Source organism: Chrysemys picta, chromosome 2 (genome assembly GCF_011386835.1).
Source record: "Chrysemys picta bellii isolate R12L10 chromosome 2, ASM1138683v2, whole genome shotgun sequence".
Lineage (NCBI taxonomy): Eukaryota > Metazoa > Chordata > Testudines > Emydidae > Chrysemys > Chrysemys picta.
The window spans coordinates 229211451-229231393 of NC_088792.1; the positions used below are offsets into that span (position 1 = coordinate 229211451).

Consider the following 19943-nt stretch of genomic DNA (forward strand, 5'->3'; position numbering starts at 1 on the left):
TAAACGTGGAAAGCACCCCAAGATTTTATTTTCGTATCGACGTAGTAAGTGCTAGCTGTTTACGTGGCGGGTTTAAGCGATTAAAACAACACATTCACGTTCCTCTGTCTACAGGTAAGTAGATTCTAAAACTTGTTACTATTGTGTGCAAATAATGTTCTGTTTCTTATCTCATCGCTCGTGTGGGGAAACTGAGATCCCTTTCTTCCTGGCCGCAACTCGGGTCACTCTCGGATTTATTCTGTGGATTGCACATGCCAGCTCCATACATGGAATTTTTGCTATTAACTATAGGCTGAAGAGAAGAGGGTATATGGAAGCTTGCAGGCCTTGGGGCCATTCTCAGGCAATGGGTGTTTGGGGTGCGGAAGACAAGCAGAGGGAGAGCACTGGCTGCTTTTGCAAACTCACCTTATTCTGTGCCAATGAATTCATCAAACGGAAAAAAACACTCCTTATCTCTCAGTCTATTTCTACTTCAAACGACTCCAGGTATTTAAAATACTAAAAGGGAATATAAAGTCTGATTGAAACTGAAAAATACATGAGGGGTGGAGGGCTTGAGAGGCGATGGATTAGATCCCTTCATTTCCTTTTGGTAATCCTAAACGCAGCTATCTCTGGCTCTCTAATCTCCTCTAGAGTCGGATTACAGCCCATTTGAGCAAGTGCAGTTGGAATTAGGAGATGACAGGGGTGCAAAGAAAATACAAAGGAAAACTTTTTATATAACCAAGATGTTGTGATCGCCCCGAAGGGTCAGCTCTAACCCTAGTGGCCAGTGTGCATGAAGAACAGGTTTGCGATACGACAGACAGACTGGCACAGGCTCTTCTGATTAACGTTTTCGATTGACAACGTTTATTCTTTATTGCATTACGTTAGACGTTTGGTTTCCGAGTGCGAGAGCACCCAAAATGTAAATGATTTTCTATTGATTTTAGCTTCTCAAAGCCAAGGACTACAGCTGAATCTCTTCAGCATATTTTATCTCTGACAGGACCTGCCAGCACTGGCGTTCTCAGCCTCAGCAACAGTTAGACGGTAACATACATGTAGCTGTAGAAGTAATCAACGTCATAAACTGACCAAAACGAATATTTATCGAATGACATAGTGTGTGTCTCTGAACAAATGAAATCCACATCAAATTGCACTGGGTTTGTGCGGGGTTGTTTAAACCATCTCTGATAGTTGATTGCAATTGAATATGCCACCAGGTATATTTAAGATTAAAGCTTTATTTTGAAAGGCTTGTAATCCTTTCCGAGAGATTTTGTTGATATAAGACTTCATTGGCAAGTGATTGTGGCTTGTACAGATCCGACCTTTCCAGGATGCAGGGTGCAGGTCTCCTAGCTGAGAAATGCTGCTCGTCAATTTATTGTGGAGTCTTTGCAGGCTCGCCGAGTATGAGCTCAAGTTCAGGAATTTATTAAAAAGGTTACAATTAGTGGTTCAATCGCCAAAGTTGGGGACGTGGTATTTTTATATTGGGCGAAATACATGATTTAATTATACTCCAAAAACAAATTAAGGACAGGCCTTCTACACAAATTGGAGGCAGCTAAATGCTCTTTTGTGCCCGCAGCCCTGGGGTTGTTAAAGAGGCTGCTGATGCATGAGAAGGAAAGTGACTGATTTAACTCATTGGGATTCAGGGAGCGACCTGCCCTCTTTTGAAAAAAAAAAAGTGGTGGGGGGAGGGGGAGGAGGGGGAGACACACACAGAGTCTTGCTTTACTGAGCTGAGAGAGCTGCTGAATCCCAAGCAGAAACTATTAGAAGAGACACCGCATCGTGTCTCTTTCCTGCATTTAAACAATGAAAGAAATCCATTACTGCCGGCCGGCAGAGCGGTATTTTCATCCATTCTGAACCATGGAGAATAGGAGCAAACAAGTACTAAAGGCAAAGCAAACCCTACCTGGGATGAGGATTACTCACTTTAGCGCCGGCTGTAAGTACAAACCTCCTGCTGCAATTTTAGGGCGATGCTGCGAGGGGTGTTTTTGTTTTGTTTTTCCTTTTTTTTTTTTTTCTTTTTTTTTTTTTTTTTTTAGGAGTCTGCTGCTTTGTACGTTCCTGAACCCAAGGTGGAAAGGAAAGGAAAGGAAAGGAAAGGAAAGGAAAGGAAAGCCCTGCGCTTCCTTTGGGCGGTTGGGGACGGACCACCCTGCACATGTTGGCCATTGCTGCTGCCGCAGTAGCTTAACACAGTGGAATGTCAGGTCGCATCGCAGTTTTAGGGGGGATTTGCTAGATCTATTTTCAACTGTGTTGGAAGGTCTTTTCTGGCCCGCGTGCAATTTTTTGTAAGGCAACGTGGTCGTGCTCTGAGTCTAGCCCCTTCGGCACATCGTGGGGGTCTGAGTCCACCCAGCTTGAAGGAATTCCGGGATCAAAATCGCTTTCCCGTTTTGCAAACGCCCTTGTGTTGGCCGGATTTGATTTCACTATCCTGAGATCAATACACCCGTTCTCCCCCCCCCCCCCACCTAATCGCCTTTTCTATGTGAGCGCGCCTGGGAAACCGGATCGGTTAGGGGAAAGCTTTTGAATCCGTGGGGGGAAAATGTAAGAGAATTCAGCCGGTCCATGCTTTCTTTGTGTGGTGCTGAAGCCGCGGAGCTGCTTTGTGCTTTGGCAGGAGAAAATGGCGAGTCCTATTGTGTTTAGGCCATTTTCTTCCGGTACAAGGGTCCCCCCCAAATCCTAAATACTTCAAGGCTCCTTTGAAAGAAGCCACCGACCCTATGAAGTGTGAATGGCTGCAGCACTGCTTTTTACCCCGCCGCCGGTACCGCGCGTTTGAGTTTGCACCTATTTTCTTCTGAGAGAGCGAGGGGGCAATTGGTAGCCCAGGGCTCCGAAGCCACTTGCATTGAAATGGGAATTGCAGGCGCGTTTGCAGATGAGTTTCTTTGCATAAAAGAAATTAGAAAGCGCTGGCGGTGTTTTATACTTGGGGGGGGGAGGGTTGTTTAATTGTCCTTATAGGTTAAGCAAGAACACTGAATAACCCAGACGGGAAAAATTCAACTGGGAAAAGGGTGATCCGGCAATGAAATGGTCCTGAATGTCTCTTGCAACTTATTAAAGCTTTAAAAGTCTGTAGTTGTAATCAACTATTTTTAAACAGGAAAGGGATTTGTATATACCGATTGCATTGCGAGTCTCTGAGTAGTATTTTAGATTCTGAGTAATATTTTAGATTCGTGCATATTTTATGTCCGCTATAAAATATAAAGAAATGGTGGTTTTCCAATAACTTCAATTAAGGTTATGTATGTTCGCTCCCTGAATCATAGTTGAAAATCACTTCTTAATTTCCACGTTAATCCGTTTAAAGAAATAGTTAAAGAGCCCTAGATTTGAAGAGTATCGTGCTTAATAGTCAACATTTCATTATGATTTTGAAGTATCGAACATCTGTCAGCTATTAAAAACAATAAATTATAAATAAATGCAAATTCCCCCACCTGTGTTCAGTGTTCTGAATTGGAAAAAAAATAGACTTCATTTTAAAAGTGCCCTGGAGAAACTTGCAGTTTACTTCGCCATTTGACAACAACTTCAAATGTATTATTGAGTTTGTGTAAATACACAGCGATTTACATTCTTTTAAATGTAGCATTCATCTCCCATCATGCAGATCAAAACCATGGACAGCGAACGGATATTAAACTAAAATGGGAAAGGAATATCACGCTAGAAAATATAGAGTAAAGCGACCACAGGATAATATTCAAAATACACACGTGAAAATAATAAGAAAACCAGCTGCTCTGTCTTTCTCAATACGTGTGGTTTCAATTTCTTGTAACAGTAAAGGTTTCAAAAACAAAAGATGAAGGAAGTGGCATTTCTAATTTTGCTGCATAGCAATCCGCCTTCTATTCTATTGAATTAGTATTTGTAAGACTTTCAACCGTTGTTACCTGTTACGGAATTAAAAAAGATCAACCCACTCTGCATCTGTGTGCTTTTCTTACACGCAGAGACAAAAATAAATCTACAATTCAATTCTAATATCAGCTGAGTGACATTGGTGTAAATTAAATTGATTTTATCAGTGACCAGGTTCCACAATTGGAAAAATTAAATGCCACTTTGACAGACAAGGATAATATGGAACAGAGCTATAAAACAGCTCCTTAAAAAATAATCTAGATATCGAAGGGCTGCTTTCCTCACCCCACTACATTATATCATAACATTTATTTTGCCTGACTGCGATACCGAAATTATTGAAACAATTGTTTGATGCAGCGAGACTGGGGTGATGAGTCATCGAATTTATTCCATAGCAAATCTACAGCCATAGCTCTAAGGCAAATTTCCTTTTCGTTTTGATCATGCCTTTATTTGAGCTGCCTTTTCAAACCCTTTTAAATCCTCCCAAACCAGTCAATGCAGAAATATGCACAGAAAGCTCTCACGCGCACTCGGGAGTTTCAATACATCCGAGTTTAGGAATGGCGAATTATGGATGTAGAGGCCTTACCTCGACCTACACGATTTATAAATACACTTTTCCTCTAAATCATTTAACTATAACATTCGATTTTGTTTTAAACAAGCATCCATTTGGGTGAGGCCTTGAGCGCATCTAGATTCTTTGGAATTTGGGTTGTTGCTTTGCTTTTAATATCTAAACAGAGTTACTCGATACACAAAAAGATAGCCATCTATAAATATCCTACTTCCAGTTTCTCTGAATAGGATCTCTGGATGACATGGATAGATCTAACCATTAAAAAAAAGTTTCTCCTGGTAATATGAAGAGGTGGTGTTTTATATAACCTGCTTAGGTTTGCTCAAACCCTGAATGTTTCAAAGGATATAGGTTAAGGCCATACTGGTTTCATTTGTGAGTCTGAATTTCAGATCACTGTTATTCAGGACAGCGTCTGTTTCGGTCTGATGAATCAGTCCGCTGGAGGATACGGGTAAGGGGTGGCTGTTCGGAATACAGAGAGTTTTAGGAGACTGACTGGATCAGAACTAGGTTGCAGTCTGCGGTGAAACGGTGGTTAACGCATGGGCTGTAGTGAGCTAGCGGATCCTGTTGTCAAACCACAGCGAATGACGCTAGAAGCCCCAAAGCGGTGCCGCGGTGAAGGGGATCTCACTGAATTCAGCTATTTCCCGGGGAAGGGTTGAATGGGGTGAGGCTGGGATTAGGAGCCACTTTGCTGCTGTCAATGTGCAGATTAAGGCGATACTGAGGCTGGGGGAGCTGCGCTGGGCTAGACCTTTCACCTCCCCCTCCGAAGTGGGAGAGTTTGCTGGCGAGAGAGCTGGTTTGTGGGGCTCGGGTGAGATTCTCTCGCCCTTGACGGCCCCGGGCTGAGCAGCTCAGGGCTGAGATCCTGCCGGGTTCGCTCTGGTTTCAAGGACACGGAGAGATGATCAGGACTTTGGGAGCCAACATCTGCCTGGCTGGTGACGTCAGCAGCCCCGTGTAATCCTCTTGTACTGAAGGCAGATGCCTTATTTGTTTGGCTGGAGAGCCATTAATCCCTAATTCGGGATCAGCAAGCGAGGGGGAAAGACCAGACCGCGCCACCCCCACCCCCAAAAAGCACCCAGCACCGAAGAGGACCCTCACCTCGCGTTCTCTGCGGGCTCCGGCGCTGCTAGGGGAAAAGCTTGAGCTCTCCGCAGGTTTGAACCTTTCTTTTTGTTTAGCTGGTTTTTCATTTTTGTGTGTGTGGGGGGGAGAGGGGTAGAGGGGTTGTTATGGGGGAGTGCTCGGATTTTCCGGACGGATTTCGCGCTCGGCTCGTGTATTCTGAATGCACCTAAACTAGGGGGATCGAGGAGGGAACCTTTTGTTGCCTTTTTTTTTTTGGATGCCCGTTTGTGGCTGAGGTTTGCGAGCTCTGGAAAGATCCTCTCTGGCTCGAACGGTGTCGTCGACTGGAAAATTCGCTTTGCTTACATAGAAACTCAAATGCGGGGCTGCTCCCCCATCCTTCTCCTGGCCCCGGCTCTGGGCTCCGGGGAAAACTCCCGTCCTTCACTAGCTCTTCTGCCTGGCTGAAGGGGCAGCTCAGGAAACTCGATTTCTCCGTTTCTCTCTCCCTATTCAGTGTATCCCCCCCCCCCCCCACACACACACACACACTTCTCCTGATCAGCCTCCCCTCTCCTCCTTTGTCATTTGCATACATTAGCCAGTGCTTTGCGGGCGGGCTGGAGCGCGATTCCCCCCCCCCCCCCCGCCTTTCTAATTCTCGTGCTTTGTCTGTTTTCTAGGAGATCACACTCCGGATCTATGATGGTCAGGGCAGGAGCAGCGTCCCTACGTCCCGTACGCACAGAAGCTGGTGTGCAACTGAAATCCTTGGGAAACCAAACTCCTGGACCCACCCATTTCCGTTGCCAGAATGGAGCCGTGCTCGACTAAAGAAATAGCCCAGTGTGCCTTCTCTCTCTCTCTCTCTCTCTTATCTCTCCCACTGAAGCTAAACTTCAGAGGCCACCGGTAACGATCAACTTGCCCAGTTTTAAGGCACTGATCGCATTCAGACTGGGTAAAACGCTTTGCACAGCAACCCTCCTTGGCTCAGGGATGCCGTCCGAATCAGTCTGGATTTGATGCCCGTTAAAAGGGCAGTAAAAGCGTAGGTTGTTTTCCTTCCTTCCTGCACAGTAACTCTAGGCAGGCCAGATGGGCTGTCCGTAGCCTCCCGGGAACGGGCAAGTGCGATCGGGTTAATTTTCTCCGCTTTACAAAGAAAGATGACACCTCCTGCCCTTTCATTTTTCAGCGCTCCCCTTCCGAAAACCTTCCTAGCGGAGAGGAGCTGGAGATGCTGGGCCTGTCTCCGATGCACAGAGTGCCAAAGCCAGCGTGTGTGGTGGGGGGAGGGGCGCAAACTCTACCTTTGCTAGCCTTAAAAAAATAAATTTGAGAAATCAAAATTAGAGCAAAACCAGATTCTCTATTTCAAGCGAAGAGAAAAAGGCTTGCCAAATTAGAGCAGCAGCTTAGGAAGCGGCACGCACACTTCACAGACCCCTGGCCCTTGGAAATAACAGATGGGCTAGGAAGACAACTCGGACATGACTAACCTTCAGCACAGGCCTGGAGGACGAGCGGGTGGGGGAGGAGGGATCTACCTTCCTTGCAAAGATCAGTTGCTATTTTGTTTCCGGAGTGAAAGATGCGAGGCTCTGACTCTCCGTGTTCACAGCGGACCTTGATTTAATGTCATACAATTAAGGCACGCGGTGAATGCCAAGAGCGGAGCCTGAAGCCAGCATTGAAGATCTGACCATAGCACAAACCAACCCAAACACAACAGTAAAATAAAAACAGGCGAGACAAGAAATAAAAGTCCACAGTCACTCACCTAAGAAAATCTAGACTGAATAGGAATGCACAGCTCGAATGGCTAAGTCCTTTGGCGAACGCTGCCACTGGGTAAAGCTTTTGCAAGGGGCAGTTGTCCGGAGAAGGCTCTGTGGACTTGCTGGTTTATTATAGGCAATACAGCAGCAGTGCTTTAGCAGGAGAAGTAGGTTACTCTTTTGCTTCTCTGGGCTAAACAGTGTAAAGTCAATTAAAGAGACACATTATGTATTGTCATCCTCTTGCCAGGATCGTTTATTATGCAGCTTCCTGCCAACCGGCCAGGAGCATTAAACTAGGAATGCCCGATTGTTATTTTGTCCCCTTTGTGAGGCTTCTTGACATTCTAGGCTACCTGATTGGACTTGCAGTCCAACTAACATGATACTGAAGAAATTAAAGAAGCCAAGCAATTCTAAACGTCAGAGGGCCTGGAGGAGAAGGTTTCACAGACAGGGAAGCTTGAAAGGACAGAGAATCTGACTTCTGTTGAGATGCTTTGGGTGGAGGTCTTAAAATGTCCTACGCGTGAGAGTAGGGTAGTTAGACATGGGAGTGCTGGAGCTAGGGGGAGAAGCCAGGGCTCAGAATGTAACTCTTGCTGAATGTCTTTGTTTAGCCAGGCCTAAGCCTGCAGAGGAACAAAGGCGGGAGACAGACTCTGCTCAGGTCCCATCGGCAGCCGCCGGAGCCCGTCCGCTGTCCATGGTCCTGAAGGCAGTTCTTGCGCTTTATTCTCCTGCTCGGAACTGCAAGACTCCGGTTCACTCTGACGCTAACTAATTCGCATCAGGAAAATACATTCGATAGCGGGAGCCGGGCTGTACCAGCTCGCGCTTTGCGATCCAGACCAGTACTGGATACTCTGACCAGAAAAACAGTCGATTTGATCAGGGCTACTTTATTTTCCTCCTCCCACCCTTGAATCGTTTTACAATTGCGGACACAAGTATATTTCATTCACACAGGATCCGGGCTGTACCTGAAAGGCACCAGTGAAAAAGAGGGTGTGACTCTCCCATACCTAACGTTTAGCAACAGAATTTTGTAAAGCGGGATTATTGTATTACCCATTCTGACATTAATCTAAAGCCCTCTAACCGCTTCCCCCAAAATAACAGGTATCAGGCACCATATTGATTGTCAAGCGGATAATAGAACTCAGAATGCGTCTGTCTACAAAATGCAACGTTACAGCGCCAGAATCTATTGATTCTTGGCGTTTGACAGAGGATGCCTGCCGCTGAGAAAGTGCATGCCTTTAAAATATGCCACTGCGGGAGAAAGGAACATTAAAATAAGCGATATAGGGTCTGCAAAATAACTGCAGCTAATGAAGGCTCAGGTATTTATAGGACACACTGCTACTTAATCTAGATTAATATATAGGGGCAGGAAAGCGGATTACCTCCCACACACTGACTGTCTGAACATTAGCATGGCAGGGTACCGAGGGTGCAAGCACATGCTGCTGCTAATAGCAATAGAGGCGGGTGATAACTTTTCACAGCACATTTAGTCATTTGCTAAGGAGATCAGGACACTCCCCAAACCCTGATCTCTTTTGCAGATGAGGTGAAAACTACCTTTTCCCGCTATTCTGGTCATTGGGGCCTCGGTCCTGGCGCAGTTGAAGTCAATGAATAAATTCCCATGAACTTCAGTGGGAACAGAAACCGGCTGCTGTCCGTGGTAGAAGCCGGTTAACTTTGGCATATTACGCCCCCCAAGTTTAGCCTAATATATTTAAATAATTCAATAGGCCAACACAGCCACCTCCCGGCATTTAGGTGTAAATATAACAAACATAGGCACCATGAGCTGTTCTATGCTTTTAGAAGCAGAACAAGCATGTTAGAAGTGGACCCCTGATTCCGCAAGTCCTCACTCATGCGAAAGAAACCACTGGTTGCAGTGGGAGTTTTGCCTGAGTGAAGACTTCAGCTCGGACCCATTACATTCACCACAACAGAGAACAATGACCTCCCTGCCTTTGCCCTCTCCGAAGCTTTTCACAGTTGAACTCTTTTTGGGCTTTCTGACACAGATGAGTCAAAACTGACAGGTGCAGACCCTTTCCTGGGAGCTGATTGAACAAATGGAAGTTTTAATTTCGTGCCCACTTTTTCCTTTTTAAAAGCCCGAACTGTTAATGCTTTGAGACTGCATGATTTATGTTTACAATTCGTTGTAAACAGCTTTCCAGTATTTAAGAAAAATGTAATTCTTGGAACAATAAAATAACCATCCAGACCTACGCATCATTGTATATGTATATCTGAGAACATATACTATTTTGTTTAATACATTAAAATCTAAAGCAAGTTCTAACTCTGTTCAGGAATAGATTCTAAATTTATAAGTTAACTAAGCAATATAAAAGCGTAGCTCTGAAACATTAAATTCATTGGTTTAAGGATTTCAAATGCTAGATTACCCCAGTGGTGAAACCCGCCTCTCTTTCGCATATGAATTAAGTAAGTCATATATACTATTAAATGTATACTGTGTAATACCAAATAGGGTATATACATGAAATGTCAAATAAAAATGGGGAAGTATTTTAACCGACTCATTAATTGGACAAGAGGAATCCTGATATTTTCTAAACGGTAATAATATAGTGATTGCAACTGGACAGTATGCTATGATCTAGAGGAACCATGAGCTCATAAAGAAATGTTCTATTAAAGGCTGAATAATTCCAAGTCTGATGATATTTCTGAATCCTTCAGAATACTGATAAATTCTCTTGTTTGAAAATAATCTCAGAGTTTACTATTTACCACCTTCCTTCCTCTTTCAAAAACGGAGTCAAAAGTTCTGCTCTCAGTGCAGCATAATGTCCTTTCCCAACTCAATGAAGGCTTCCCTGTGGGAGGCGAGCAGAGAGATTTGTTTTGGAGCCCCCTCTGCAGTCAGAAGCATTTAGATTTGTGTTTATTTGGTTAAAGTTAAAGCTTCTTGGAGAACAGTCATGCCCAGTGAACCACTCCTATTTTGTTTGAGTTGAAGCAAGGCTGCACCATCGGGAAAACGTATGCAGGCGTATATTTTCTTATTTCACTCTAGCTACCCAGAGCAGAAAACTTAAACCAATTCGGTACACTGCGTAGGTTAGTTAACTAGGTCATGGCACCCTCTATTGGCCAAAAGAGGAAGAACATCGATTTACAAATGTGTTCAAAGACATCTAGGAAAAGAATCCGAAACTAAGCATTACATAGTAACGTAATACTTAGAATAATCTTAAATACTTTGCAATTTAAAGGACTGAGAGATAAACCCGCCGCTTGGAACCCGAGGATTTCCCTCTATTGTCTTGAGGTCACAAAGCGAGATGGCGACTTCAGGGAGAAAAGGTGTTGCGGAGTTCTAAATTCTAGAACGTTTGGTTTGCAGACCAGTACCAAGCCCTCCAGAGACACTCAGGAGCATGGGACTGAGATTAAAGCCTGGGAGCTGAACAAAGTAAAAACAGACGGAAGGCAAAATATTGCCCAGTTAGACAACTCAGGAGAGAGTTCCAGTGTTGACATTTTAAATGTGGCGTAGGACACCTGAAATGACACAGGTAAGTGGCGGGAAGACCAAAGAAAACTCTACCACAGAATTTGCCCTGTTGAATTTATTTAATCCTATCCTGAAATCCTCACGAATAGGATCCTCAGATTTCAAAGGGTGGAAGAAAAGGGGAATAAAGCATAACTTTCAACCTACCAAAGACTAGTGTGTGACAATGGCTTTTACAGTCAGACAACGACCCAAAATAAAAGAGGGGTCCAACAAGAACTAGCAAAGGAATGACATAAGATTCATGTCCCAATCCCTGCTACACATACACAAACTTCATTGCTTCAATTGCATTATCGAGCTCTGCTGATGTCAATTTACTGCCATAAATAGTGATATAATACCAGGTTGTAAATTTGGATCTAAAAGAAATTAAGTCTATCTTAAACTATTGAGAGGTAAAGTTAGAAGATAGTACAGTTGTGCTACAGCAATGTATTCTTTCACAAATTAAATATCTGACACGATTCCTTTTTAAAAAGCAGCACAGTTGGAAATAGGGGGAAGGAGAAGCTTGTTTTATAGTTACACTTCTTCAAATGTTCTATATAAATTGATATATATGTACAGCTGTATTACTTGAATGTTTTGACTTACTAAATTATAATAGGACCATAAATACACTTGAATCATTTTCAAATAAAAGAATACAATGTAGTAATTATATCAGTACTGATGTAATGAAGTTCATTTATTGTTCACACTGATTTGAGGGACTAGTTTATAATAAATCCTCCAGAAATAAAATTTGATGTATTAAATTGTGTCAGTATGCAATGCTTAAATGATACTCACTTTAATGTAAACTAAGGTTTTACATGAAAATACTTAATATCTAATTTAACAATGTTAAAGCAGTCCCTAGCAATTATACTTTTACAAGTTTTTTGCACTAGAAAATATCAAATTAACTATATTATTCATAAATTGGTAAACCTATTGTAAATTTCCATCAATCTCTAGGGAATGCAGCAGATAAATTTGGAAACAGAAAAGAAAAAATTGTATGCAAAGGTTTGTGCTAGAGCATTTCTCCCTCAGCAATTACAACTGAAACTTCTATGAAAATTACTTTGCAGTTATTTTAACAGAGAAAATAATTAGAATATGTAGGTCTTTTCTGCCTTTGATAATGACACATTTTACTATTGTTAGTGTACATCACAGTACAGAACACTTCAGTGAAAGAGCTTTTTGCGCTGTTCTCCAAATGTATAACCCTCCTCAGGATAATATCCAGAGTTCACCAAACCTATAACAACACATTAATATGAAGGGATGTTTTGAACCCTTCTAAGTTCTATAATTAATTACACTATTAAAAGCACTCAGAGTGCAAGAGAGTCAATCAAGCCATTTTCAAAGAATGTACAGGTCACTACAAAATAGTTCTCACCCGCAAAGTGTGTTTTCCCCCTTAAAACTTAAAGAATTTTGTGCAGTAGGTTGGTTTCTTTGGGTCATATACTCCTTCTGCATTCAGTCCATACAACTGCCTTTAACTTCAGTGGGAGCTGTGAGTGTAAATTGAGGGGAGCATATATAGTGAACACAGTTAAAAGTGTATCCTTTACATTTTTACCATGTTTACTTAAGTGAGACTTAAGATACTCAGATATACTGGGTGAAATCCTGGCCCTGTTGCAATAGATAGCAACACTCTTATTGACTTCACAGGGTCAGGAGTTCATCCTCAGTCCTTCCTCAGGCAGATGCCTCTTGAATTCTATGGGAATTTGTACAAATTAGGTGAAAAGCAAGTAAAAGTATCAAGATTTGGTCCTCAGTATTTAAAAAGAGAATTTAAAAAATGTAACCATTTTAAAAGATTCAAAGTTTCCCCACCCTTTGTTGTATACAATATCCCATATATCATCAGAGCAAATAGTCTGAGTTTAAAAGACAAAATACAAAATGAATAGCTTTATATAGGTCTCCCTGCCCTATTGTCTGCATTTTGAGCTGACGTTAAATATTAGATATTCGACTACACTTAAACTAAGAAATGCAAAGGCTGCAGATCAGAAATATTTCCATATCCCGGAAAAGTTGCCCAGGAACCTGAAACCTAGATCTATTGGGTTACAGGAAGGAAATGTTAGTCTTAGTGTTCTCAGCATAAAATCTAAACAGTTTTTAACTGGTCCCCAAACATGCAGCTGCATCTGTTTGTGCACACAGCCCTCTGCAGTTAAGGCATGTAAAAGACCAGATTTAGAAATGCAATTTGGTAACTGTACATCTAACTACCTGGGTTTGAATATGCAAAACAGACACCTGCACATGACATAGAGACAAAAAAGTAATATTAAAAACAAAGCAGTTCATAACAGTAATAGATAGTATATCCCCCTGTCTTAGATTCTGATTCAGGAAAGCACTTAAGTACATGCTGCAAATTAAGCACATGCTTAAATCCAACTGATTTCAATTTAAGCATGTGATTAAGTGTTGTCCAGAGTATGGTGCTTTCCTCACTCATGACTGACATATCCCCAAAACACTTATGCATGTGCCTACTCCCATTTTGTTGAATGGGGCAGTTCACAGGCATAAAGTTATTCACATGTAAAAGAGTTGCTAGGATTGAGACCTACATTCTCATTATATACAGACCACTCTATAGCCAAGTACAGCCAATTCAATGTACCCCCACACAATAATGAATACAAACAAAAGAGAACATTAATGCAACGTTAAGGTTGTGACCAAATTCATGGAAAACAGAGCTGGACAAGAAATGGTTTTCCCATCCTGTAAAAACTGGCAAGATAGCATAAGATTTTTCCATCCCAGATAAAGACAAAAAGTCAAAATCTCAATTTTTTTTAAACTGAAAATCCAAACATTTTCATTTCAAGTCATTCACAAAGTTTTCTTTTGATCATTTTGAAATGTTTTGGTTTGATTTTGCTTCCCCCCCCCACACTTCATTTTCCCACCTTTTTTGGTATACATTTACTACAATTTCAAATCAAAAAGTCATCTTGACTTGAAAAAACAAAGAACATTCCAGTTCAAAAATGTCAAAGTGGGACATTGACAATTTCAAACCTTTTTTCCCCAATAATTTCTCTACTCAGGAGATTTGCTGAAACTCACCCTGTTTCAGGATCCGTTTCAGTTTCAACGAATCAGCATTTTTTGGTGAAACATGGATAGAAAATACAAATGTAGTCTGCTCGTAAATTCTTTGAACTAACAAGAGAACACTTCATCACTTACATTTAGCTAACTACACACTAACTACAATAGCGTCACATGCATATTCAGTACATTCATGTTTAAATGTAAGTCTGTAGACTAACAGTTTTTGTAGGTCCACAAAAATTCCAGGTGCATCAATAGTGATCCCTTTCTCTCTCTTGCATTCTCTCTCACACACACATTTATATATATATATATATATATATATATATATATATATATATATATATATATATATATATATATATACATACACACACACACACACACACATAAACACACATGTACCACAATATATATGAATCCTAAACACCACTGCCTGATTATTTGAAAATTGCATGTCACTCAGGTTTGTTATACCATCACCAATTTTTTTTTCAACCAAGGTATTAATCATCAATGGAAATTATGTCTAACCCAAGTTTACCCCAAGTTACTTTTCCTCAAACTTTGGGGAGAGGCCAATCATGGACAACTGCACCTGAAGATGAGAACATTTTGGAATATTATAACTGTAAACAGAGGAATCTAGAAACTTTTAAACTTTGTTTACACCCTTAGTTATACAGGCAATGCCAAAGGCCCAGTAGAATACATGCTCATGTAATGTACATTATATGATGTAGCTCATATTATGGATGTGAAAGAGCAGAGATGAAGGGCTGTACTTCCCAAGGTGCAAGGAAAATGCTAGCATGTTGGGAGTTTGGGAGAGCAGAATTTGATTGTTTTATTAGAAGGAAAGAAATCATGTGCCAGAGAAAGAGATTAGTTCTGAAATGAGATATATTAGTGAGAACTAGAAATTATGGCCCAGTGAAAAGAAAGGGGGAGTGAGACAATATACAAAGTGAATGAATTAGATGAAGAGAAATCAACCAACTATTTCAGATGTTTGGGTGGAAGAGAAGGGAAGGACTGCAAGAGAGAAGAATACTCAGCATAGAGAGGAATACAGCTGCAAAAAAGATGTGACTATTTTATTGAATTTTTAAATACATTTGTTTCAGTCATATTCTCATCACTTATGTTGGCCTTCTGCTGACATTTGTGCAATTGAGTTGTAATGTTTGCTGAAAATCAAAAATTCAAAGTTCTCTGGGCAGAAATTCATAAAAAAAAACCACACACAAAATGTCTTGACATGTAACCGTTCATGCCGGAAATGCTTGAGCACTTGTCTAATCAGAGAGATGAAATAATTCCATCTGGTAAGAAACCAATGCAGCTCATGTGAATGAATGATGAATATATATAAAGAACTGTTCCTGATCAATCCAGAAAATTAAAACATCCAGTGAACACATTTGAGGACATTATGATCCACTCATACATTTGTCAGAATAAATTATTGTAAAATATTTATTCTGCTTTAAATAGAATGTAGAAAGAAGTTTGGTATTTGAGACATGTGGATGGGATGGTGAATGTGAAGAGATGAGGTCAGAAAGGTTGTGGGGAGGTAAAAAGTCTTGAATGCTTGGATTGAGATTTCATCCTGAAGTATGAAATAAACAAGAATCCAGGGGAGGTTTCACAGGATGAGGAAAACAAATTCTTGCTTCCATTTCTGCATAACAGACCAGCTGCTACTCAAATGAAATATTGAAATCAGGAGAGTTGAAACTTATGGAGACCATGATGAAGGGAATTACAGTAGTCAAGATCACAGAAGATGAAGACATGGACAACTTCAGTGGCATCACTGAGATAGTGTTAGATATTTCAGAGATGAAAGCAAACAGGGTTGCAGACCAAAAAAGGAAGAGGATGGGTGAAATGCTGGCTCCATTAAAGTCAATGGAAAAACTCTTCGACTTCACTGGGGCCAGGAGTCACTTTTTAAATTTATGGACTACAAACCTGACAATGAAGAATGATAGTTTTGAGCAGAGGAGTGAGATGAGATATTAAGGGACTGGTTACTGATTAGAGGCACATAAATTATGGATACACTGAAGAGAAAAAAAGTTATGATGGGCTGATGAATTGATGACGAGGGAAGGTTATAAAGCTATAACTTGCTACAAAGTTTCTCTAACACTTCCTCCAAAACAACCTATATAACAAAAGTGGAAAGTTAGCTTTCCTGAGTTTGTCAAATTTGCACTAAAAGATTAAGTGTCCTAAATATTAAACTAACATGTATGTTACACACACACACACACTAAATTATTATAATGCAAAATTGTACCTTATAAAATCCTCTCTTGCTTTCACACTTTCTTCAGAAATCAAATATTTGTTTCCCTTGAGTATCTCTCGTATCCCAAAGTTTGGATCCTGTGGAGTATATATATGCCTAATATTTTATGAATTCCAGAAATTCTTTCCACTTACAGCCACAGTATTTCTGTCTGAGGAGGACAGAATAGGGCCTCCCGCAGACACCAATCAACACTGGTCAGTTAAAAAGCAAAATGGCATGAAATATTCTTTCTACCTATAGGCTAAGTGTGTTGGCTGCACAATTCAGCCCTGTTAACCTGAAGACATCTGGATTGGAAATCAAACTTAGGTCTATTTCATGGTATATACCATAGGAATAGGTTACTGTCCCTGGGCTGTCTGAAAAACCAAGCATTCTGAGCACTGCTTAAGGTGAATAAAAGAGATTCCTTAATTATTTTTTCCTAGTCTAATAATGGGTATCATATCTACCTGTAGAAGGCCCAATAAATGGACCAAAAATGTCTGAGCTCTTCAGTTCAATAAATTTCCCAAACAGTAAATATTTAAAACGATGCAAAGAAACCTGGTGAGCAAAAGAAATATAAGAAGACAACCAAAAGTAGTAAGAAAAGATGAATTACCTTGCTTTGGTTAAAAACCTCTCACACTCTAATGTGCTGAACACTTAGTATTTAAAAGGACCATGAGAAGACCATCACCCAGTATTTTATGTATGAAAATCCTTAAAAGATCAGAACACTAGAAAAGGAACAAGAGCCCCACCAAATTATCTCAACATGAGGGTCTCAGGCCTGCCACATTCAGACACAAAAGAAATGGGGCAGTCCTGATTCCAGAGCAGTATCCTGTATCATGACAGCTATCGGGAGGGCTTGCAAGATAAAACTTACACAATTCTTCTCAGCCACTGCAAGAAGGACCCATCAGCCAAACGTATGGTCTCAGGCCTCGACCACTAGTTAGTCGTTTCACACAAAATCATGCAGATTTGCTAGGTAGAGGGCTGACTCGACGAGTCTACAATATTTGTTCCTTCTAGTGGCTGCTCCGCACAAAAGCTAATCGCAGCTGATGACCTGTGGCTGTGGCCTGTGCTTGGGTTTGAATGCCTACTGACCTCAGATGCTTGAGATCAGCTTGCTCTAGCAGGAGCGTGTGTGAATTACACACCAAGTGTGTTGTGTCACCCACTAGAGGCTGAGGACTACTCCCGCAGCCTACTCTGCTGCCAGCTAAAGTTCCTTCTTTAACTGTGCTTTTGATACAGAAGGTCAGGACTTGAAAAATCGCTATTGTGGCGGATTACAAAAGCTGCATTATTGTCCACTTAGGTTTTGGTTAATTCCAAAGAACCCATGTGGAGTACTATGGCAGGGCAGATGAACTAGCAAACATAATAGGCCTTTTCAGTTTCCAATACCTATGATTTTGTGAAAAACTTTCCATTACCCATGGGATGCCACTATATATATATATATATAGCAACAGCTTCATACAGTAGAAGCTGCTTCATTGACATAACCTGATTATAGTCAATTATCTAAAGCTGCATATTTTCTAAATTCTGCAAGAGCAAGAATGCTCTTCGGAGCTCTGTAGGGATCAGGGCTGCTAAAGAGCTTCTAAGAAGTACTCCAGGGACCAGGAGGGTTGTAATTGGGAAATACTCAATGGGAAAGACACTCAACTTTGCAGCAGCCTATTTAAAATTATATTTTTATTTAGTGCTTATTACCATGCAATCTGCTATAGTTCTCAGATGGTTGCAGGAAAAAATTGGTTAGCCTGCTGCTTTTCACTTTTATGGCATTATTAGTGTAGCTTAAAATGGTTCAGAATGGGAAGAAAGCTAGAAAGTTGTGTCAACCACAGTGCTGGAAAAATGTACTACATAAGCAACTTTTCATGCCAGTTCATACTTTTTAATTTTATCAGTCCGTTGTATTGTGTCTTGACTTAATATATTTATTTCTGTTTTATATAATAGGAGACATAACAGTGTAATACAGCTACTAAAACCATAGGTTCCCGAAACAAAATAACATATTGGATTTTTCAAAGAACATGCTGCCAAAATATAGGTCTCCTCTCTCCCCCGGCCAGTTTTCACAAAACTTTCAGTCCTGATCTGACCCCTCCATTATTTGATCTACTGAAGTCTGGTATATTGATTCCCACAGTTCCTTTTGTTTTCCTTTAATTGTAACCCAGTTACTATGCTAAAGCCCCTGTTCTGGAAAACATCCCTGCCCAGGAAAGCATTTAAACATGTGCTTACAAATACTTTCTTGAATAGGGCCTAAGACTTTAAGGCAATATTTATCAATAATAATAATGATATTTGATGGAGTGCTCAAAATGAACTTCTGCTTTCCTATTGTTTTGTGTGTTGGGCTTACTGCTAAGAAAATACTAGGAGCAGGACTTCCAAATGTGACTAGAGTTTTTGGGTACTCAGTTTGAGATGCCTTTAAGGGGCATGATTTTCAGAAAACCAGATCCATTTTTAAAGTATCTCACATCGAACACCCAAAATAACTAGTTACTTTTGATAATCTTGGCCTCCTCTCATAAGCAGAATATCGTATCCATGGCAACACACACTTCAATTTCTAACTTACCACTACAGCTGGTCAAATACCACAAAAACTGTTTCACAAACATTTATTTGACTTCTGAATAGCTGCTGGATCCAGGCATATTTGTGGCCCTCTGTATATGCTGTGATGAATGAGTTTTTGTTCACACAAATGTTGGGGAATGCTGTTCTCCATTCCAGGAGTCGCAATCGAGCAAGTATATTCTTGTGAGAAGGAAAAGTATTCATTAAATACTATTCGCCACTTCCAAGTCTCCTGTGTAAAAAGTTTTAAAGTCACATTAGAGAACAGTACAAACATTATGGACCAAAATCCTCAGTCCAATTCATCCACACTGCACTGTGGATCCAGCCAAGGGAGGATCACTCTAGAGCAGGAGATCTTTCACTGGTATAGCGCCAGTGTAGCATTTCCTATACAACTGCTCTCAGATGCCACTTGAAGGGGTAACTGGAAGAGAGAAGGGGCCACAGCTGGTGCTGTCAGATGTCCTGCTCATCTCCAATGGCTGCATCAATCTCTTAGGGTTGTTGGCAGCTGACATGTACAGCAGCCTTCAAATTGCTGTAAGTTACACTCAGAGCTATTGGCCCAGCACAAAGCCTGTCTAGAATTGAAGGAAGAGTACAAAGAACAGCTTTGCTCCCTGCCCTCAACCTGAATTGTTTTATACACTCTCCTCAGCCCAGTTGAGACACTGTGGCCACATGACCAGTCATGCGCCACAAAGAGTCAAAATGAACCCATCAGCTGAAAACGGTTAGTAGTTTGCATGTATTTGCCGTGTACATTCACAGAAATAAGGATGGGTTCACAAATGATTCATGGTCAGAAAAAGAAGGCCTAAAGTCATTGGGTACTTTATTCACAAACCACAAATTTGACCAGCTCTGCTTGCTGCACAGAAAGGTAATGACTGTATGTTTGTGGTTTATAATAGCAATAATGATCTGCAGGTTAGGGATTTCCTGGCAGCAAATGACTAGCTGGGTTAAAGGCTCTTACTT

The 19943-nt window shown here is 41.0% G+C and overlaps 1 long non-coding RNA gene across 1 annotated transcript; it reads left to right on the plus strand.

Moving 5' to 3' along the window:
• Positions 1–1715: 1715 nt before the first annotated feature.
• LOC103306478 (uncharacterized) lies at positions 1716–11697 on the plus strand. Its single transcript, XR_509463.4, has 3 exons — positions 1716–1960; positions 6265–6632; positions 10635–11697. It is a non-coding gene; the product is annotated as an uncharacterized LOC103306478 (long non-coding RNA).
• The last annotated feature ends 8246 nt before the right edge of the window (positions 11698–19943 follow it).